We start from the raw sequence: 7,058 nt of genomic DNA, 5'->3' as shown, positions 1-7,058 counted from the left end.
AAGGAAAGGAAAGGAAAGGAAAGGAAAGGAAAGGAAAGGAAAGGAAAGGAAAAGTCACAACCTCAGTATTCATGGAGAATATTAGAAGAAATGTATTACTTTTCAGAGAAGGATGCAGCTTGGGAGGGAATGGGAATGAACCACAGTGAATCATTTTCACTCACTGAATATAGTACAGAAATGGTAGGGGGAGGAGAAGGGAGGAGTGTGAAGACATTTGGCTCTGTCATTCTCTAAAATAACATCTAAAACTTCTTAGGACTCCTTCAAAGGCTGCATGAAATGCTTAGTGTGGATATTCTTCCTGTGCAAACAATTAGTCAAAGGACAGCACACAGGAAAAAAAAACCACACAAAGACTGATTTAACAGTGGCAGGGAGTATTAAGATGACAAACTTTGGGAAATAACATCCAAGGTCTGGGTGTTCTGCTTAGAGAGAAGGATAGTACAAATCACCCTGTGAAATTACAAGACAGACAGACCAACACAATTCAAAGGTAACAGAGAAGTGCTGTGGTCAAGCACTTTCAAAGTGTGCAGGAAGGATTCTCCATCTTCTGTCAAGAAGAATTTAAAGGAAGACAATTCTCTCTATGCAGGTAAAGAGAATATTGGTGCCCCCACATAAACCCATATCAGTATAGATTTTTATATTCTGCATAGAATAGCAGTGGCTATGGAGCTACTGCATTGGCTTAAATATATTGGTACAAAATCACATCAACAAATTAAAGGTGGTACAAAATGTGGAATGGGCCTAAAAAGTACAAGCTAACTGACCATGACATAAGAGTAGAGAAATTTCTCTCCTAAAAAGCAGATGTCTTTTTTTAATGCAAGCTTACTATGCATGTCTTGCCTGGATCAATTTCTGTACAGTGAAAGCTAGCTATATTAAAGAAGAAATCTTTTTTGTTGTTATTTTTAAAAAATATTGTTTTTTATTTAAGAACTTTATGAGAGCATCTGAATAAAGTATGTGTTGGTAAAACTAACGTGGGTCATTCTGGAGAGAATATACCTTCAAGAAGATTCCTTAAAAAAGGAATCTGGCATGCTCTAAATTAGAGTTCCTTTCAAGACAATGAACTCTTTCTTTTTTCTTTTTCACAACCAGTGCTATGTGTAGGCCTGCATTGTGATGACATGCACAAACAGATGATGATGAAGATGGACAAGAACTGAAATTTGAAGGGATAAAAGTTATGAGAAGACCAGCCCATGGCCTAGGATTTCAATTATGAGTGTTCATACACTTCCCCAGTTCTGTGGTTCTTGGATGAAGAAATAAATGCAACTCTCTCTGGAGAGACAGCAGAAATTTCTGTAACATCAGTTAACAGTGTTTACCTACGTCCATTTTTCACTGACTCATCTCCATGCTGATCTGCTACAAGTACGCCTATGCTCAGGATGACAGCTTGGGAGGAAACAGATTCCTCTGCTTGCTCAACGTCTTAGTGACTTGCTAGGGCCAAATTCTCTAGCAGAGCTGGAAAACGTGCCATGAAGTATAACTCAATTTGTTTTTCTTTTCTTTCTTGGTCATAAAAAGGAGTCGTTCCCCCACACCACAGAATATGCAAGTTAGGACAGTGCTATGATTCAGACTGGATAGGTGGAAGAGAAAAGTAAGTGCTGGATGCAGTAGGCATGTTGGTCAACCCATCTAGAAGAAACCAAATGGAGAATGGTTTGCTACATTGAATGCACTCTACCCAGAGGAAGGGAAAGGAGAGATCCTCTTACTGCTCCTTACAAAATTGAAACAAAGAGCTCCAGAGAAGATCACACCAACCAAAAGCACCCTGATACCCCAGGCCAGAGCGCTCTGTTTCCTCCTCCTCCTCCCACACACTCATTTAATTTAAAATAACAAGACTTCCTGTCTTTCTTTTAAAAAATATCTACAAAGCATATACATACTGAGACAGGTAATTCTTTGTTGGAGAACAGCACCTGAAGTAGGAGCTTTTTGTATTTGACCTTAACATACACACACCTTCATGGGAACATCTTAAAAATTATAATATGGTATGAGGACCAGATGGTGAAGTTAGAAAGACAGATTAGAAAGAGGGTGCACACTTTTAATGATCTGTGTAATTAAACATTGGAACAATTTAGCAAAATTGCAGTGGATTTTCCATATGGTTTAACATGTTTTGTACTTAGACTGCTTCATGGTATCTTGCAATAAATTTGTAAACAAAGTTTGGTGACAGAGACTTTTGCCTCAACTCGCAGCAAGTGCAGAAAGAGATTTAAAATTATTACCAGGAAGCCTAATTAAAAAAATGTTATCATATCCAGGTAATCCTACCCACCCTTCATACAATACAGGGAGATTTCAAGCAATTTCCAAAAGGGCAGACTCAGTTAGAAAAAGAAGAAAAATAATATCCGTAAGAGTTTTACAATTAAAGCCAAAGATTCATTTCTGTTTGAAACAGATGGTCAGGCAAAGGCATTCTGGATAAATTAGCAAAAGCCTGTGCTTCAACTAACTAACAAATTGTCGATTTAATCTTCCATCTAGTTGCACAGGCTAACCTGTTTATTGTGTACAACAGATCAGGAAATATCTGCATTGCTTTAAAACATAAACACAGAACCAGTACAGATTGAGAATTGCAAACAATTATTATTTTTAATGGAAATAATGAAAATAATTTAAGATTGTAAGTGAAGAGAAAGACAAAAAAGACACACACAGTAACAGAAAAGAATAAGAGACCAACGGTTGAGGGAATCAGGAAAAACCTACCATGACTGGAATGAACAGGAGATACCTCAAGTATGACTGAGATCTCGCTGTGTAAGTAGTGCTGGATAATGCAGAACATTTGATATACATTAAAATGTAAGCCTTTCTTTAAAGTAAACTACGGAGCTACACAGTTACATTACTGGATTGATAAATCTTCATGGTAGCACTAGAAACATGCTTCCATACCTTGGAAAGGTTTCTTTCTCAGGAGACAGTGTGGAAGAGAGTTGTTGCCTCTCTGGGGATAAAAGCAATTGCTGGTGACATTACATCAACAGTGTTTCTTTCTTACATCTACCTAATCAAATAAATAGCCATTTTGGTTTATGCTGTTGCACCAGCATTGGTAATTCATGAAATACCCATTAAAGCCAGTAAATATCTCACCTAGATCTGTAAACAGCAGTATCTACAAAGTGTCAAACCAGCCCTATTTTTCATTATTAAAGCTGTCAATGTTTTCTGTCATTACGGATACCCTTGCAGTACAACTGTACTTTTGTTTCTACTTTCAGAAAGTACCAAGTGAAAAAATAATAAAAATAATGGATTTGGGGGAAATGATATCATGAGGTAATTACAGACTAAATTATGGAATTACAGAATAAATTATGGAATTAGAAGGTAGTTCTACAAATATATTTGATATTATCCTGGGGAAAATATAACTCATCTTCTATTCAACTGAAGATCTTAGGACACAAATTACTAAGTAGCCCTGAGTATTCCTCTACCCCTCACTCCTCCCACCTGAACTGTGGACACAGGTAGCAGTGTATTTCAGAATGTAATCTTCACTCCCTCAATCCTTTGGAATGACAAGGAGAGCATTCATTAGCTCTCTTAATCTCCAAATTCAGTATGTAGCAGCTACACAAAGCAATCAGGAGACTACCAGTAGTACCTGCATTCTGATTTAACTACCGCTGCTACAAAACTCAAGCAGAGCTCATCTGATGAAGTGTTTGAGCAATGCTGATCTTATGGTTTAAACATTAGGCTCCAATTCAGGACATCTGGGCTTTTGCCAGCCTTTGCCAATGACCTTCTCTGTCACCTTGGAACAACCTTTGTCTCATTTTCTGTAGGTAAAACAGGGACAGAAATAATACCCTGCACTGTGAACTGCAAGGGCAGATTTAGTAAATGTACAGCAAGTGCTCAAAACCAAGAGTACACACAGTGAAGGAAAACAGTGGAAGAAAAAAATAGCATATCACAGTAAGTGTTTGAGCGAGACAAAACAAGTTTCATCACTCAGCAATGATAAACCACCAGTCATACTCGGAACCAAGGAAATCAGAATGAAGATTTGTCCACAGTGATGGAAAGCAGCTATCTTATGGCACTGAATACTCACATCATCTTCAAAGTGTCCAGTTTCGACAGTGCAGCTGTTTGAACACTTGTCATGCATGCTACCTTGAAGCCTATCTGAGTAAATTTAATATATATGATTTAAATAAGTGTGAGTTAAACAGTGACTATTCCCATGAATCATGAAAAGAGAAAAAGTGAGTTTTGAAAAATTTACTCCTTTGAGGAGGATCTCTATATCTTCCCTGAATTATAGGCATGGCTGCTGTTAGGCTATTTGGGGATATAAGATATAATTAGTTCATTTGATATCCTCTCTATTTATACAGTTTCACCTTCCATTTTGCACAGAGGGATTTTGGAAAATGGCTACAGAAGTTGAAACAAAGAATAGAATTGCTGTGAGAAAATTTCAAAGTCCTTTTTTCAGGGAAGTTTCAAACAAATTTTTGATATAAATATATATATACATTTCCCAGTGTAAGAATAAAAAACACAAGGGGTAAGAGACACACTGAACAACAGAAGCATACAAGGAGCTCTGCAGCCCTTTCCCTGCCCAGGCTCCCCAGCTGGGAAGTGCCATCCTGAGACCAAAGCAGCAGGGGATGCTCTAGGCTCAGCGCTGCTAGCAGGGCAGGGTTTGAACATTACTGCTCCCATCCACCACGGGAGATTCAGGCTCTCTACACTCTTCGGTGCAGAATTGTTTTCCTATTTGAACCAAGCAATCAATGGGTTACTATAACCCTGATGGTGCAAACACAGCATACACCAAATTGCACTGGCAAAAGGCTTCTTGGAAGGCCTTCAATGTAGCAATTAGAAATAATCATGAAAAGGAAAAACTTTCATGGGAAGCAGTACTGGGTCCAGCCCACGCAAAATGACTGCAGACATGACATGCAGGTGACACAAAGGCTGGTGGAATTATATGCAGCAAGGGGGTCAGGGCAACCACAAAGTGATGAAAGTTACTTGATAAGTTTAGCAAACTTCATAAATTCAACAGAATGTGTTTTTTACTGAAGCCCCTAAACTGATGGACAGAATGAATGTAACAAGGAATGAAGGTGTACTAGGATGAATGGTTAGGGTGGTGAAAACCCTTAATTCAAGAGTCACAGAGGACATGCACTTCATCTGAGGCAGAGGTGTACTCCTTGCTTCTGAGGAGGTGATATATCTTCCTTCACATGGCTTGAATGAAACTAATACTGGAATGCTGTATTCACTTCTAACATTCATATTTTTGTACCAAAGAACTGGAGAAGGTGTGCAAAAAAGCCTCAGCTTCTATTCAAGAACTGGAGAAAGTGCCATACAATGCTTACACTACAAGGACTCCATCTGTTTGGCTTTTGAAAAAAAGTTAAAGATTGTATACGGATGTGTAATCAAAACAGGAAAACGCCAGGTGTCAAAGGACTATTTAGTCTTAGGAATAAAGACATCAAAAGGCAGCACACTGTAGCCAGATAAAAAAAAATCAAATTAGAAAGGAGTTATACATATTTTTAACTCAGATATTAAATGTTACAAGAAATTTACAATGGGAATTAATTGATCTTTCATATTTTTCTGCTTTAAATCAGAACTGGATGCTTTTTTTTTGAAGTTTACCCTAGTAACTTTTATCTTCCAATTAAACAGAATTTACTAGGTTTAAGTAATTAAATGGGAATTAAAGTACAGAAAACGGCAAGCGACCAAGCTTGCATCTTTAGCAAGACACTGCATTTAAGAAGTCTACTGTATAAGCCTGTGTACTTCTTGGGAGCAACCATGACAAATTTGAGAAAGACATGATTTTAGCTGGACTTTAAGGACTGCCTTCTACTACAAGTCCTCATGCTGGCCTTCGCAGGCATGGATAAGAAGGAAACAGATGTCAGTGATATCTCAATCTGTTGAATCTGCAATAGAGAAAATCTTCCACTGATTTTAATATAACCATGAGTTTGTGAAAGTGTGGAAGAAAGTGGTAGGAAAGAAAGTACAGAAACCAGAAAATGTACTGTTTCATTTAAACTTGCTTGTTATCTGGAGGATAACTATTGGAGCTTGGCATACTCACATGCTAAAAAGCGTAATGACTTCCATGTTAGTGACTTGCTAGCTTGACCTGTGAGAGGCTGAGGAGAGTGGTGGGAGTGGAAGCAGCATGACATGTTTCTCCTTCACAGAAACCCAGAGGAAGTTTGATGTAAACCAGGCACTTTTTGTTCCTGCACTGCTGTTCAACACAGGAGGGTGCCAAGCACATTTTCACATCTGATGTCGAAAGCAAAATTAATCATTTAGCCTTTTTCCTTTCAAAGAGAACTCAAAAAATCTAGTGGCAGTATGAATCTCAAAGAAATTGAGTTTAAAGAGAGCAGCTGCAAGTTCGTGAGGTGCTGAAGGCTGGGGCTGTGTGCTCCTTCCATGGCCCTGCAAGCCCTTCTTTATGGAGATTAACTTTTATTTCATTCCCGTGCCTATGATGGATACTCTTCTCTGCTGCCAGAACAGAGTGGAAAGGATTTCAATGTAATTTTCAAATCCTCAGTAGCTACACACACAGTAATATGAGATCAACTATTCTAGTATACTAGAAATTGGTCTGAATAAAAGATTGCTTAGTGATTACTTCAGAGCGTAGGAGATTTGGCAAAGATAAACAGCACTGTTCGAAAAGCTCCAACATTTTCCTTATCAAAATTAATTCTATTCTCTCCATCCAAAGTGATAAAATGTAATGAAATTTGCTAATGAAAACCCAAATAAATCTGGAACCAATCAATATAAAAAAAGGTATGCTGTCAGAAAAAGATTTAAGAGGGTTGCCCAAAGGAGAGAGATTACTAGTTACACCCTCAGCCTTGAAGTTTTGCCAGTATTCTGAGCTTTGAAAGTAGATTTTCTTAGGAAAAAAAAAAAACAGCAGGTGATGACAGGTGAAGTATTTCTTGAAGTATTTCTGTAAT

The sequence above is a fragment of the Numida meleagris genome, chromosome 4 (assembly GCF_002078875.1).
Source record: "Numida meleagris isolate 19003 breed g44 Domestic line chromosome 4, NumMel1.0, whole genome shotgun sequence".
Classification (NCBI taxonomy): Eukaryota; Metazoa; Chordata; class Aves; order Galliformes; family Numididae; genus Numida; species Numida meleagris.
This window is presented reverse-complemented; position numbering follows the sequence as displayed.